Source organism: Bos taurus, chromosome 8 (genome assembly GCF_002263795.3).
Source record: "Bos taurus isolate L1 Dominette 01449 registration number 42190680 breed Hereford chromosome 8, ARS-UCD2.0, whole genome shotgun sequence".
In the NCBI taxonomy this organism is placed as follows: Eukaryota; Metazoa; Chordata; class Mammalia; order Artiodactyla; family Bovidae; genus Bos; species Bos taurus.
In genome coordinates this window covers 79,557,797-79,574,745 of record NC_037335.1, presented here as the reverse complement: position 1 = coordinate 79,574,745, position 16,949 = coordinate 79,557,797, and positions in this window count along the sequence as shown.

Sequence of the window (16,949 nt, the reverse complement as noted above, 5' to 3'; positions counted from 1 at the left end):
AGGTGGTCCTCAGTGGCGTTTGCAGTACCAATTCTTAGTGCTTTAGACAGTCCAAAGAATCTTAAGTGGAGGAGTCAGCTTAAAGTAATTGCATAAGGAATTACTAGTGAGAATAAAGAAGAAATTATATTTAAAAGGATAAGATTTTTCAGAATTGCTGACAGATAACAGTCTTCAGATCATGGTGTTCAGTGAAACCCAAGAAAACACACACTAGACACATCACTGAACAATGTCAGAGATGAAAAGAATTTTTAAAAACAGCCACAGCAGGTAGATAGATCTACAGAGAATTGGCATTAGGATTGATGACTGACTTCTTGATATCCAGCCACTGGAAGTCAGAATAAAAGCCACTGAAAGAAAGAAAATAACCAGCAAACTGGAACTCTATATCCAGTAAATATCCTTTTCAAATAATAATGGTAGAATCTAGGTAGGTATATGGGTATTCACTACAACACTCTTTCAACTTTGCTATATGTTTGAAAATCTTCATAATAAAATGCTAGAAAAATACTTTTCAAGAATGAGTTACAATAAAGATATTTTCAGAAAACTGAAACATTATAAGGACTATACTTCAGACAAGAGAAATGTCTAACATCAAAAGGATTTAATGTAAAAACAAATGGTGAGCAGAGATATTGTAGTAGTAAATAGGCAAATAAATTTTTAAAATTCTCTGTCTAAACCAATGATAATACTCTGGTTTGTGGCAGAAAACATTCTAGAGATAAAATACAACTGCAGTAGTATATAAAGGGGAAGGAGAATGGAGTTTAAGCATTCTGAGGTCTCTTTTATCAGAGAACAATAAGGATACTGATTAACTTAAACTTTGATAAGCATATACATGAAAGTAGCTTTGATAGTGACATAAAAATAGAGAAGGCATAACTTGCAAACAAAAGCAGAAAAAAATTCAAAGACAAACACCCATGTCATTGCAGATGGAATTATTTCATTCTTTCTTATGATTGAGTAATAGTCCATTGTGTTCCATTCCAATATACATATACCATATTTTCTTTATCCATTCATTCAAATAACCAGATGATGGACATTTAGGTTGCATCCATGTCTTGACTATTGTAAACAGTCCTGCAACGAACATTAGGATGCACATATCTATATCTTTACAAATTATGTTTTTCTCCAGATATATGCCCAAGAGTGGGATCACAGGATCACATGGGGGCTATATTTTTACTTTTTCAAGGAAACTGCCTACTGTTCTCCATCAGATCAGATTAGTCGCTCAGTCATGTCCGACTCTTTGCAACCCCATGAATAGCAGCACGCCAGGCCTCCCTGTCCATCACCAACTCCCGGAGTTCACCCAGACTCACGTCCATCGAGTCAGTGATGCCATCCAGCCATCTCATCCTCTGTCGTCCCCTTCTCCTCCTACCCCCAATCCCTCCCAGCATCAGAGTCTTTTCCAATGAATCAACTCTTCGCATGAGGTGGCCAAAGTACTGGAGTTTCAGCTTCAGCATCATTTCTTCCAAAGAAATCCCAGGACTGATCTCCTTCAGAATGGACTGGTTGGATCTCTTTGCAGTCCAAGGGACTCTCAAGAGTCTTCTCCAACACCAGAGTTCAAAAGCATCAATTCTTCGACACTCAGCCTTCTTCACAGTCCAACTCTCACATCCATACATGACCACAGGAAAAACCATAGCCTTGACTAGATGGATCTTTGTTGGCAAAGTAATGTCTCTGCTTTTGAATATGCTATCTAGGTTGGTCATAACTTTCCTTCCAAGGAGTAAGCGTCTTTTAATTTCATGGCTGAAGTCACCATCTGCAGTGATTTGGGACCCCCAAAAAATAAAGTCAGCCACTGTTTCCACTGTTTCCCCATCTATTTCCCATGAAGTGATGGGACCAGATGCCATGATCTTTGTTTTCTGAATGTTGAGCTTTAAGCCAACTTTGTCACTCTCCACTTTCGCTTTCATCAAGAGGCTTTTGAGTTCCTCTTCACTTTCTGCCATAAGGGTGGTGTCATCTGTATATCTAAGGTTATTGAGATTTCTCCCGGCAATCTTGATTCCAGCTTGTGTTTCTTCCAGTCCAGTGTTTCTCATGATGTACTCTGCATAGAAGTTAAATAAGCAGGGTGACAATATACAGCCTTGACATACTCCTTTTCCTATTTGGAACCAGTCTGTTGTGCCATGTCCAGTTCTAACTGTTGCTTGTTGACCTGCATACAAATTTCTCAAGAGGCAGATCAGGTGGTCTGGTATTCCCATCTCTTTCAGAATTTTCCAGTTTATTGTGGTCCACACAGTCAAAGGCTTTGGCATAGGCAATAAAGCAGAAATAGATGTTTTTCTAGAACTCTCTTGCTTTTTCGATGATCCAGCGGATGTTGGCAATTTGATCTCTGGTTCCTCTGCCTTTTCTAAAACCAGCTTGAACATCAGGAGGCTCACGGTTCACATATTGCTGAAGCCTGGCTTGGAGAATTTTGAGCATTTCTTTACTAGCATGTGAGATGAGTGCAATTGTGTGGTAGTTTGAGCATTCTTTGGCATTGCCTTTCTTTGGGATTGGAATGAAAACTGACCTTTTCCAGTCCTGTGGCCACTGCTGAGTTTTCCAAATTTGCTGGCATATTGAGTGCAGCACTTTCACAGCATCATCTTTCAGGATTTGGAATAGCTCAACTGGAATCCCATCACCTCCACTAGCTTTGTTCGTAGTGATGCTTTCTAAGGCCCACTTGACTTCACATTCCAGGATGTCTGGCTCTAGGTCAGTGACCACACCATTGTGATTATCTGGGTCATGAATATCTTTTTTGTACAGTTCTTCTGTGTATTCTTGCCATCTCTTCTTAATATCTTCTGCTTCTGTTAGGTCCATACCATTTCTGTCCTTTATCGAGCTCATCTTTGCATGAAATGTTCCTTTGGTATCTCTGATTTTCTTGACGAGATCCCTAGTCTTTCCCATTCTGTTGTTTTCCTCTATTTCTTTGCATTGATCTCAGAGTAGAATGATGAATTTCCTTCACCGAACTGAAACTCCCAAGTCGCCAGTAATGACTCTTTAGACATGGTAACTTTGTTTTTAATCCTCACTCTCTACAACCCTCTGCCTTTATTTCCCTTTGACACAAGACATACCTGGAGTCCTCACAAAATATGGTCCCTCATTCTGAGTGCTCTGTCCCAGTTCTTCCACCTCTATTATAATAACCTTAACCTCTAATATTCTGTCCTTCTCCAATCCTATTCCACTTCAGCAACCCTCAAAACTGAACTTTTCCAGGAATTTTTTTGGTGGTCCAGTGGTTAAGACTCAGTGCTTTCACTGCCTGGGCCTTGGTTCAATTCCTGATCAGAGAACTAAGATCCCACAAGTCATGCGGCATGGCCAAAAAAAGAAAAAACAAGCAAACAAACACCTTAACTTTTCCATCACAATCCTGGTGCTGGGGATTAGACAGATTAGACAGACCCAGATCCCTTCTTGATCTCTAAGCCAACTGCAGTATTGAGTAAAACTGCTTTAAAGGATAAAGCTGCTTTCCAAATTCTTATATATTTAAGATATTTTCTGAATACAGTAGCCAAAGACATTTGTAATGATTTTGTCACTACAGCTATACTTTAAGAATAGCCAACAGTTAGTCTATCTCACAAAGCATGTCACATGAGAGTGATTAGTGATTAACCAAGCAGTAAACTGGAATTCTTGCAAGCATCCTGACCCGAAACAAGCAGAGGGCAGATTCTGACCTGGTAGGAGAAAGAAATGGGAGAGGGGCAGTGGCTAAAGGTGATGGTGAGAAAGAACCAAGGAGAAGGAGAACAAAACAGAGTCTACTTACTTTTTAACCTGGATCAACTCTGAAAATGTTAACTTATTATTGGAGTGGAACATTTACCAAAACCTGTCAAAAGGGAAGGAGAAAATAAGTTGATCCCCAAAAGTACAAATCCCTTTTCTTTAAAGGGTAGAGGACAGAATTACTGATTAGTATTGAATTTCCATATTTTTTTTTCTCTGAAATACTTTTAGCCAAATGAGAAAGGCCTTAACTCTCATGTAGAAGACCAGGATCCTAGGTCAAAAGAGCTTCTTTTCAGCCACAAGTATTAATTCACCTTCTAGCTGGATTCAGAGAGACAGCATAAACCAGGGGGTGGGGGGGGAAGCTAAATTAAAAGGAGAGATTTAAACACCTGCTCAAGAAATACAAGAGATATCACAAGACAAAAAGTGAATGTCAAAAGCATAAGATCCCCAAGAAATGCTAAAAAAAAAAAAAGATGGACTGATAATACTATTACTACATTCATTTCCATGCTGAAAGGTAAGTGAAGGGAAAGAAAAGACCTCACATGAACCCCTCTGAATAAGTACCTGGAAACTTGGAGAATTTGATGGAGAAAGAATGAGCAAAATGTTGCATAAACAGACAGCTTCAGAAGGGGGTGAGCTGGCAAGCGGGGGGTGCTGCCTCATTTGCTCAGCCCACCGCCCTGTTGCTAGGGGAGAATAACACTGTGGGAGTGAGTCAGGCAAGAAAGAAGAGAACAGGAGGCGTCCTATCTCTGCTAAGTCAGCTGTGGAGATAAAGTAGCACAGACACTGGAGACTCACGGAATGGAAGCTGATGAGCCAGAGGGGAAGAATGCATCCTAGCTCCCAGTCAGCAGCCACATCAAAGATTTCAAGGATTAGCAAAAATGCCCAACCCATTACGCAAGCAATCCTGGATACCCAGAATCTAATCTGGTTGATGAGTTTAATCAGGCCAGTTTTTTGTGGACTTGGTACAAAATGCTCAAATGACTTTTCACCAGGGAAGCAAAACAAAAACAGTCTTCATAAAGCACCATCCTCAGCATTCTCCAATGGTAATAAAACGATTCTATATATCTGCTAATTCCTGAATATAAAATCGAAATCACCAAAGACCAAATCATAGTCCCAGACTCCTTTCTCTCTAGATGAAATGAAGTCTTGTTTATCTAGGCTATTTGAGGAGTATCCAACCTATGCACTTATTTGCAATCCCAGAAATCAAAGGATAGGTACACTGCACCCTCTACTGGCTTTGCGACTGCTGTTCAGTTCAGTTCAGTTCAGTCACTCAGTCGCTTCCACTCTTCGCGACCCCATGGACTGCAGCACACCAGGCTTCCCTGTCCATCACCAACTCCCGAAGCCTGCTCAAACTCATGTCCATTGAGTCGGTGATGCCATCCAACCATCTCATCCTCTGTTGTCCCCATCTCCTCCAGCCTTCAATCTTTCCCAGCATCAGGGTCTTTTCAAATGAGTCAGCTCTTCACATCAGGTGGCCAAAGTATTGGAGTTTCAGCTTCAACCTCAGTCCTTCTAATGAATATTCAGGATTGACTTTCTTTAGGATTGACTGATTTGATCTCCTTGCAGTCCAAGGGACTCCCAAGAGACTTCTCCAACACCACAGTTCAAAAGCATCAATTCTTTGGTGCTCATCTTTCTTTATAGTCCAACTCTCACATCCATACATGACTACTGGAAAAACCATAGTTTTGACTAGACAGACCTTTGTCGGCAAAGTCAGCAAAGCAATTGCAATTAAAGAGAAATTTAACCTCAACTTTCAGCCTTTAGCTAGATTCCTTTCTCCAGTGGCCAAGAAATTGAAGGATGAAGCAAATTACTTTAAGGTTAACTTTAAGTTAACCTTAACCAAAGATTTATACAACATAAAATCTATAAATATACAAGATTTATCTCATTAAGAGCTAACAAAAAAATGTTCAAACCCTTAAAAATAAACTCTATTCATGTATTTTTGCTGATATTTGCTGGAATTATTGAAGTTTTCTGCTTCTGATGACCCTGGAGAGCCAAGGACTAGAAAGTGAATTAAAGAAAGGAAAGTAATAGAGCCGTTTCAGATGTTTCAAAGCAATGTTCCCACATATTTCTTATTATCTCTCTTCTCAATATTTGCAGAACTTTTGTCACCCCATTTCTATCACTGAAATGTACAGACACAAAAGTATCTACCTTCAATTTCTCTGAACTCCCAGAAAAGAATTCAGAGTAGAGATTTTAAGTAAAAGTGAAAATTTTGCAGTGTCCCTAATAATTGAAAAAGAATAGGCTATTTCCCTCTTATCAATTACCTAGCAAATAGTCCAAAGGTAATGTTTCAGAATGTATCATCTCTCTTCCAAGGTTTCAGTTACACCCCTAACTGATGTATTCAACCAAATTCACTCATTTTGTCATCTGGTCAATATTTACCGAGCACCTCTAATGTGTCAGGCAATGCTCTGGGTCCTACAGACAAACAGTAAACAGATAGCCTCATCCCCGGTTTCACTGAAAAGACAGAAGACAGCTTAGAGAGTTCCCATTCATTCTCTTACATTTCAGTGAGTTTGTACACCTCCACACCTACTAGATCCAATTCCAACTCCTTAAAGTCTTCTTTGATCATCTTCACACCGACTCTGATTTTCCTGAAATGTCCTGTTATTAAGCCACTACACATCTCCTATCTAGACATGTGTAGGTGTACAACTGTAGGTTAATAAATTAGTTGTTACTCATGTCTGTTATTGTCTTGAATTAATATTTAAATATCTCATTGTCACTGGACTTGACATATATCTGTGTTTTTTCCTAAACTAAATTAAAAGTTCTTTGAAGCAAGACATACACGACTTGACATGGAATTATATAAGAAATGTTAAAAGAATATAAAAATAAATCATATTTAACAACTCATGTGTTATGAAAAGAATAATATTACATTAAATACAATCCATCAGCAGAGTTTTATATACTGTGATAGTAAGCTGGTTATTAATAAAAATTAGGTTGTTTTATGCTAAGATGTTAATTGTAATCCTCAGGGCAACCGCTAATAAAATAATGCATCAGTTCAGTTCGGTTCAGTTCAGTTCAGTTGCTCAGTCATGTCCGACTCTTTGTGACCCCATGAATTGCACCACACCAGGCCTCCCTGTCCATCAGCAACTCCCAGAGTTCACCCAGACTCACGTCCATCGAGTCAGTGATGCCATCCAGCCATCTCATCCTCTGTTGTCCCCTTCTCCTCCTGCCCCCAATCCCTCCCAGCATCAGGGTCTTTTCCAATGAGTCAACTCTTCGCATGAGGTGGCCAAAGTACTGGAGTTTCAGCTTCAGCATCAGTCCTTCCAACAAACACCCAGGACTGATCTCCTTTAGGATGGACTGGTTGGATCTCCTTGTAGTCCAAGGGACTCTCAAGAGTCTTCTCCAACACCACAGTTCAAAAGCGTCAATTCTTCGGCGCTCAGCTTTCTTCACAGTCCAACTCTCACATCCATACATGATAATGCATAAAACATAGTAAAAGAAAAAACAGCAAGAGAATTTAAATGGGATACTAGAATCTATCTATTTAGTACAAAAAAGGCAATAGAGAAATTAGAGGAACAGAAAGGATATAAGATGTATAGAAAGCGAAAGAAAGTGAAAGTGAAGTCGCTCAGTCGTGTCCGACTCTTTGCAACCCGGTGGACTATAGCCTACCAGGCTTCTCTGTCCATGGGATTTTCCAGGCAAGAATACTGGAGTGGGTTACCATCCTCCTCCAAGGGATCTTCCTGATCCAGGGATCAAACCAGGTCCCCCACATTGGAGGCAGACGCTTTAACCTCTGAGCCAGCATAAATGCTAACTTAGCAGTAATTATATTAAATGCAAATGGACTAAATATTCCAATCAAACTCACTGGATCTTTTTAATGATCCAATTATATTGTGCCTACAAGAGACATTTTATTCAAATACACAAATATATTAAAAGTTTAAAAAGGAAAAATGATATAGTATGCAACCAGTAACAAAAAGAGAGCTGGAATCCTATATTAATATTACATAAAATTGACTTTAAGGGCTGGAGGAATCAACCTTCCTAACTTCAGATTATACTACAAGTCATCAAGGCAGTATGGTACTGGCACAAAAATAGAAATATAGACGAGAGGAACAAAATAGAAAGTCCAGAAATAAACCCATGCACCTGTGGGTACCTTATTTTTTACAAATGAGGCAATAATATACAATGAAGCAAAGACAGTCTCATCAATAAATAATGCTGGGAAAACTGGACAGCTACATGTAAAAGAAATTAGAACACTTCCTAACACCACAGACAAAGATAAACTCAAAATGGATTAAAGACCTAAATGTAAGACCAGAAACTATAAAACTCTTAGAGAAAAACATAGGCAGAACACTCAATGACATAAATCAAAGCAAGATTCTCTATGGCCACCTCCTAGAGTAACGGAAATAAAAACAAAAGAAGTGGGACCTGATTAAACTTAAAAGCTTTTGCACAGCAAAGGAAACTTTAAGCAAGGTAAAACCCTCAGAATGGGAGAAAATAATAGCAAATGAAACAACTGACAGAGGATTACTTTCCAAAATATACAAGCAGCTCATACAACTCAATCCCAGAAAAACAAACAACCCAATCAAAAAGTGGGGAAAACACCTAAATAGACAGTTCTCCAAAGAAGACATACAGATGGCTAAAAAACACAAGAAAAGATGCTCAACATCGCTCATTATTAAAGAAATACAAATCAAAACTACAATGAGATATCACCTCATACAAGTCAAAATGGCCATCATCAGAAAGTCTACAAACAATAAGTGCTGGAGAGGGTGTGGAGAAAAAGGAACGCTCTTGCACTGTTGGTGGGAATGTAAACTGATACAGCCATTATGGAAGATGGTATGGAGATTCCTTAAAAAACTAGGAAAAAAAACACCATATGACCCAGCAATCCCACTCCTAGGCATACAACCTGAGGAAACCAAAATTGAAAAAGCACATGTATCCCATTGTTCATTGCAGCACTATTTACAATAGAAGGCAATGGCACCCCACTCCAGTACTCTTGCCTGGAAAATCCCATGGACAGAGGAGCCTGATGGGCTACAGTTCATGGGGTTGCGAAGAGTCAGACACAACTGAGCGACTTCCCTTTCACTTTTCACTTTCATGCTTTAGAGAAGGAAATGGCAACCCACTCCAGTGTTCTTGTCTGGAGAATCCCAGGGACAGCAGAGCCTGGTGGGCTGCCGTCTATGGGTCGCACAGAGTCAGACACGACTGAAGCAACTTAGCAGCAGAACATGAAAACAACCTAGATGTCCATCCACAGATGAATGGATAAAGAAGTTGTGGTACATATACACAATGGAATATTATTCAGCCATTAAAAGGAATGCATTTGAATCAGTTCTGATGAGGTGGATGAACCTAGAACCTATTATATGCAGTGAAGTGAGTCAGAAAGAGAAAGATAAATATTGTATTCTAACACACATATATGGAATCTAGAAAAATGGTACTGAAGAATTTATTGGAGAAAGAAATGGCACCCCACTCCAGTACTTTTGCCTGGAAAATCCCATGGACGGAGAAGCCTGGTAGGCTACAGTCCATGGGGTAGCTAAGAGTCGGACACGACTGAGTGACTTTACTTTCACTTTTCACTTTCATGCATTGGAGAAGGAAATGGCAACCCACTCCAATGTTCTTGCCTGGAGAATCCCAGAGACGGGGAAGCCTGGTGGGCTACCGTCTATGGGGTTGCACAGAGTTGGACACGACTGAAGCGACTTAGCAGCAGCAGCAGTCACTTTTCCTGTAAAAAAAAAATGTTGGCCTAAAGCTCAACATTCAGAAAACCAAGATCATGGCATCTGGTCCTATCAGTTCATGGCAAACAGATGGGGAAACAGTGGAAACAGTGGCTGACTTTATTTTGGGGGGCTCCAAAATCACTGCAGATGGTGATTGCAGCCATGAAATTAAAAGATGCTTACTCGTTGGAAGAAAAGTTATGACCAACCTAAACAGCATATTAAAAAGCAGAGACATTTCTTTGCCAACAAAGGTCCATCTAGTCAAGGCTATGGTTTTTCCAGTAGTCATGTATGGATGTGAGAGTTGGACTATAAAGAAAGAATTGAAGATTTTGAACTGTGGTGTTGGAGAAGACTCTTGAGAGTCCCTTGGACTGCAAGGACATCCAACCAGTCCATCCTAAAGGAAATCAGTCCTGAATATGCATTGGAAGGACTGATGTTGAAGCTAAAACTCCAAAACTTTGGCCACCTGATGCAAAGAACTAACTCATTGGGAAAGACCCTGATGCTGGGAAAGATTGAAGGTGAGAGAATAAGGGGATGACAGAGGATGAGATGGTTGGATGGCATCACCGACTCAGTGGACATGAGTTTGAGTAAACTCCAGGAGTTGGTGATGGACAGGGAGACCTGGCATGCTGCAGTCCACTGAATTGCAAAGAGTTGGATACAACTGAGTGACTGAACTGAACTATCCAGGGAGGACTCTGAAGTCAGACTATCTATGTTGAAATCCAACTTCTATGGCTTAATAATGCTATGGTCTTAGATGAATAGCTTATCCTCTGTGAGGCTTGTTTTCTCTAAGGACAGGATTAATGATAATAGTAACCACCTTTTAGGGCTGTGTGAGGCTTAAATGAGGCAAGGTGTGTAAAGCACTAAAATGGCCTTATTCATCATAGAGCTGCTCAACATTCATTGAGTGTGGAATTTAATGCTCTGTCCCCAATGGACAGAAGTAGAAGATATGTAAATAAATTAATGCAGTGAAGCACTCTAACTCTGAAAGACATCCAAAGAACACAAGAGGGGTTCCCAAGGGGTGAGAGACCCTGTGTGTAAGTGGGATGGTCAGGGGCACAGGATATAGGAGTTTTATGGAAGAAGTACCACTCGAACAGAGCATTTATTTAACATCAAAGAAAATTATTCTATTTCCCAGGTTGAGAGAAATAGGGAAATAGGACATTTCAAGTGAATGGAGGGAGTGATAAGAGGAAATCACCATTTGTTCAGGGGGCTGTGATTAGCTCAGCACAAAAACAGATCCAAGGTGAAAAGCAGTCACTCTTTGTGACCCCATGGATTGTAGCCTGCCAGGTTCCCATGTCCATGGGATCTTCAGGCAAGAATACTGGAGTGGGTTGCCATTTCCTTCTCCAGGGGATCTAAGGGATCGAATCCGGGACATCTGCATTGCAGGCAGATTCTCTACTGTCTAAGCCACCAGGAAAGCCCCAAAGGCTAGGTAGGCAGGAGCTAAAATCCTTGTTTTCCCCCTCACGAGGGCAAAATGAATCACCCCTTTCCCACTCCAACAGAGGCATCTGCTTTGGTTGGTTTTCTTTCCAAAGATCATAGAGAAAAACAGAGGAAGGACTAAACCCGGAGCCAGCTTGTGTATTTCCAGAGTGTTCTGGTCATGTCAATGCTGATAAGGAGAGTCATTGTTGGCCTGTCATCACTGAGCGTTCAAAGGCCACAGGACAATGATTATGAGTGACGAATTTCCTTGATAAATGCATCTGCACTTTGCACAATTCCCAGTTTGCCTTGTGTGCCTCCAGCATGCACTACTTCCACTGGACACCAGAGGCTGACACAAGATGGCAGCTCCCAGAGGAGTGCCTTCAGTTACCTACAGCAAATATCTAGGCATAAGCCCTCATCATAGGTGATTATGGCCACAGGTCAACCTAGCGGTTTCTCCTAATTAATAGCTTGGAGTATTGAAGAAGCCAGAACTGACCACAACTCTCCAAGTTTTTGGAAAAGCCCAGCTGGCTGAGTGTCAGCCTTCTGTAGACCAAACCTTAGTGTGTTGTTTAACCACATCACCCTTTCCTGGAATCTGGCCCTTTGGCTGACACTCCTCTGTGGAGACACAGTGTCCCTCTTGCGGTTCAGAAATGCCATTTAGGTTTTTCGTCTGCCTCAGCATTCCCAGTTCTCATTCTTTCGATTTCTTCCAACCCATTCTTCTCTCAGAAATAAGCTCAGTCTTTTCTCACTCATTTCTTCAGTTTATTTCTTCAGACTTGCTTTATTTTTTTTCTTTTCCCTCAAAAGACCTGATGTCCCATTCTTTTCTGACTCTCTGATTTTTCCATTTCTCTTTCCCTCTGCCCTCTCTCACTTACCATTTTTTTTTCTAAATTGACCTCAGATGAAAACAAATAGATTAATCATGTTATATGTCTCATGACACTCTCAGCACATTCTATGTATGGCCCTCATTTATTTGGCTCATGCTTTTTCTAATTTCTTGTTTTTAATAATGTAATAAGCACCAGTGAATCTAATAACTGCTGAAACAAAAAGGGGGGGGGGGGTCTCACAATATTCTACTAGACAACATTTAGTAGCCTTCTATCCTACCCCCTGGTTCCCCAACCCAGAATGGCAAGCATACCAAATCCTGGCCATCATCCCCTCCTTTAATACAATTTTATTGTTTCTATATGTAGTTCTTTTTTAGAACATCTTACTCTAGTATCTTAAGTCTATGAAAGGTATAGTGCTATATCTACTGTTTTGTTTTAGCTTTATTTTATAGATTTTTTCCTTTTTATTTTGAAATAAGTTCAAAATTACAAAAATATTTCAAGGATAGCACAAAGAACTCCCCATATAGCCCTGATATAACTTTATTTATATTTGATTTATATATTTGTTTATAGAGTTATTATTCTCCAACTCATTTGAAAATAAGTTGCATATATCTTGCCTCTTCACCCCCTAACACACCAGTGTGTATGTCCTAAGAACAAAGAAAATCTCCTACATAACCACAAATGAGAACATGTAACACTGATTCTATACTTATATTTTAGCAACAGTCCATTTTTAAGTTTTTTCAACTGTCCCAATGATAGTGTTTACAGCAATTTTTTCAAGTACAAAAATCTGATCCAGATTCAAAAAGCATTTAGTTGTGTGTCTCTAGTCTTCTTTAGGAGAAGGCAATGGCACCCCACTCCAGTACTCTCGCCTGGAAAATCCCATGGATGGAGGAGCCTGGTAGGCTGCAGTCCATGGAGTCACTAAGAGTCGGACACGACTGAGCGATTTCACTTTTTCACTTTAATGCATTGGAGAAGGAAATGGAAACCCACTCCAGTGTTCTTGCCTGGAGAATCCCAGGGACGGGGGAGCCTGGTGGGCTGCTGTCTATGGGGTCACACAGAGTCGGACATGACTGAAGCAACTTAGCAGCAGCAGCAGCAGTCTTCTTTAATCTCAAACATTTCCTTCACCATTCTTTGCTCTTCACGACATTTAATATTTGTCTGGTATTTTATTAACATCACTCAATTTGGGTTCTCCTGATGTTTCCTTTCTATTGCATTCAGGATTTATATTTTGGCAGGAATATCACAGAAGTGATGCTATGTGCTATGTTTTTCTCAGTAAATCACATTCAGAGGCCCCTCACTGGTGACATTAGGTGCCCTGTTTCTCCAGTTGGTATGTTAGCATATATTCTTTGGGGAATCACTATTGCACTTAATATTATACTGCTAAGATTCACCCATAATAATAATGTCACTTTTCTCTTTCTCTCCCACACACACATATTTTCTTATTTTCTTTCTCCCTTTCATTTTCCAGCCACATTCTTACTCAAAATCAGTTTGGAAGTATACAACTCTTAGTTGAAGTATATACCTTCTGTTATTCAATTACTACAGACTAAATCTCCAAAGATTGGTGTATAACATGCCAAAGATATGTGTTATTATGAAAACAGGTGGCTTAGCAAAGCAACAGATGACAAAAAGATCAAAAGGGGCCCCTCCAACCTGTCAACATTTATTAACTGAGTAACTATATATTCCCAGCACCATGCTTGACTACAAGGGGCCATATAAGGTACAAAACCACAAAGGGCTTAGAAGCCCAGCGTGTTGTGCGCCTCCTCCCACCAGCAGTGCACCGTGGACACCTTTCTCACACGTCAAGGCTCAGCTCAAAAGTCACTTTCTCCATGAAGCTACCCTTCCCTGCACCAATCCTGGGTACTTAACTGAGAGCCTACGACTTGCCAAGCATAGTATTACCATATATGCTCTCCTCACAACGTTTAAGAGGGCTCTGCCTTCTTATTTCAGCTTTCATGATACAAACTGTGTCTTTTCCTTGTCTATGTAGTGCCAGGATTTTCACAACTTTTTGCTTTTATTGATGCTTTCACTGTTTAAAATGACCCCCAAGCATAGTGCAGAAGTGCTGTCCAGTATTCCAAAGTGCAAGAAGGCTGTGATGTACCTTACAGAGAAAGAATATGTGTCAGATAAGCTTCCTTCAGGCATGAGTTTTAGTGCTATCAATGTGAATTCAATTTTAATAAATCAACAATAATACATTAAATAAAATCTCCTTAAACAAAAACAAGTTTATGTATTGACCAATTTACCTAGCTGTGTAAATATTATGACCAGAGATGGTTAGGATCCTGTATTTTCCCTAAGAGTAATGCTTTGGTGTTGCTAATTCAGTGTTCCTGGTGACTGTAGAAAATAACAATACTGTAATAAAAATAAAAGATGAAAACATGAAGAAAAGAAGCCATTTGTTGGAGACATGATATTAACAGATGAAAAGTTGCTTCATGAACGAACCCACACAAAGCCCAAAATATATAGAATTTATTATTGATATGATAAAGAAGTGCCAGAAAGTGGATTATCATATAATAAATAAAACATATAAAGGGGAAGGAGTACATTTCCTACTCAATGGGAAGAAAATATTCTGTAACAATTTCTTTCCAAAAGAGTGAATATTTATTATGCAAATTGAAGTATATCAGGCTGCCCTGAATTTAACACTCCATAATTAACAACTTTTCTCTTTGTATTTCATTGAGCACATTAGAAATCTGAACGTCTCACATTTGCAAAAATATAATAGCACCACACTTTTAACCACAAGTATTTTCAAGGGCCCACTATAACTCTCTCCCAAATTTTTATGAATACTTTTTTCTTATTAAAAAAAAACAACATTATCTCCATTGTTTTAAGAAATGCACTGGAATATTTATCTCTGACCTCTTCATAAAGCAAGAAGAGAGTTTTCCATTGACTTTATAAAGCAGATTCTACATTGTTGCATGATGGGAGAGGGCCTGACCTGACAGTTCCTTATCCATATGATTGTGGTAAAAGTAGACATAACATTATGGCTCAAACAGAACAAAGATGAGCTTCCAAAGTACATGGTTTAAATAATTCCAGAGCTTTGGGACACAGATCTCTTTTTTTAAGACACGAATCTCATGTAACCATAATCATGATTGGTGGTAGGGAAGTTTAAAAACAGAGTGTCCCCCAAAACCTCCAGACTTAGTTATACCACAGCTAAATCAGGTGATTCCAACACATGATTCATATCCCACAAAAAATGAAATGTTTACAAAAAAAGGCTCCCAAAGTAGCTTTTTCTCAAAATCCATTCAAATTTTTAAGCCAATCTTTCTATATTTTGTTTGCCATAACTACCATGTTTCCTATTCTAAAATAAAAGGTTCATTCAAACACACATACACACACAATTTTCACATCTAAGTTTTAGCATTCTGACATATTTTAAAAGCAAATTTGCAGATGTAGGTTGCAAGGCAAGCCTATTACTATAGTGATGTGTATACACATACATTGTTTTATCATGGAAACTTTTTAGTTCAGTTCAGTTGCTCAGTCGTGTCCGACTCTTTGCAACCCCATGAATCGCAGCACGCCAGGCCTCCCTGTCCATCACCAACTCCCGGAGTTTACCCAAACTCGTGTTCATCGAGTCAGTGATGCCATCCAGCCATCTCATCCTCTGTCGTCCCCTTCTCCTTCTGCCCCCAATCCCTCCCAGCATCAGAGTCTTTTCCAATGAGTCAACTCTTCGCATGAGGTGGCCAAAGTACTGGAGTTTCAGCTTTAGCATCATTCCTTCCAAAGAACACCCAGGACTAATCTCCTTCAGAATGGACTGGTTGGATCTCCTGGCAGTCCAAGGGACTCTCAAGAGTCTTCTCCAACACCACAGTTCAAAAGCTTTACACATACACAAAAATGGAAGAGGGAATAGGATAGCAAATTTCTATACACCAATCACCCAGTTTCAAAAATTATTAGAGATTATATTTTTAAATGCAAAGAAAAAAATTTCACAGCATCATACCTTTTCCTACCTACAACTGTAGAAACAATAAGATGACCACCAACACTGAATGCTTTGCAGAATATGAGCTGTTTGACCTGCAAACACATTAAATTTTGACCTGAAATGCCCAGGGGAATAGCTGCATAGAGCAATTTTCCTAAATCCTTTATATAAAATTGCTTAAATCCCTTGCATAAAATTAATGCTAAAAATTCATGTTGACTTTAACAACATCTGATTTTTTAAAGAAATTTTTTAGTGTTACAATGTTACGCATTTTCATTTTGTGAAGTTTGCAAATGCAGTTACACAAATTTGCATACGGTTGGGTATTCTATGGTATTATAAAATAATTGTTCATTTCTTGGTACAATAACAATATTACATTTAGGTAAGTACTGTTTTTTTCTTAGGAGATGCATTAATAAAGTTAACTGAGGGAGAAATGTTATAATGTCTGCAACTTGCTTTTCAAATGATTCAGCAAAACTCTGCTTGTGTGTGTGTGTGTGTGTGTATACATGTGTCTGTAGATCCAAGGCTGGCAAAATTTTTCTGTAAAGGACCAGATAGTAACAGTTTTAGGCTTTGTAGATCAAAAGACAAAATCAAGGATGTTTTGGAGGCAACTGTGTAACTAGTTAAAATGTTGCTGCTTAAAAATGTAAAAAACCTTTGTACAAAAACAGGTAATGAGCCAGATCTGGCCTTGACTTTAGTTTGCCAACTGTGACACACAGATACATACAGATAGATATACTTAGGGCAAATATGAGAGAGCTAACAATTGTTGAAACTACAAATACGTGGGGGTGTTCATTGTATTAGTCTTTCAAATTTTCCGAATGTTTGAAAGAATTCCATAATAAAAAGTTGGGGAAATGT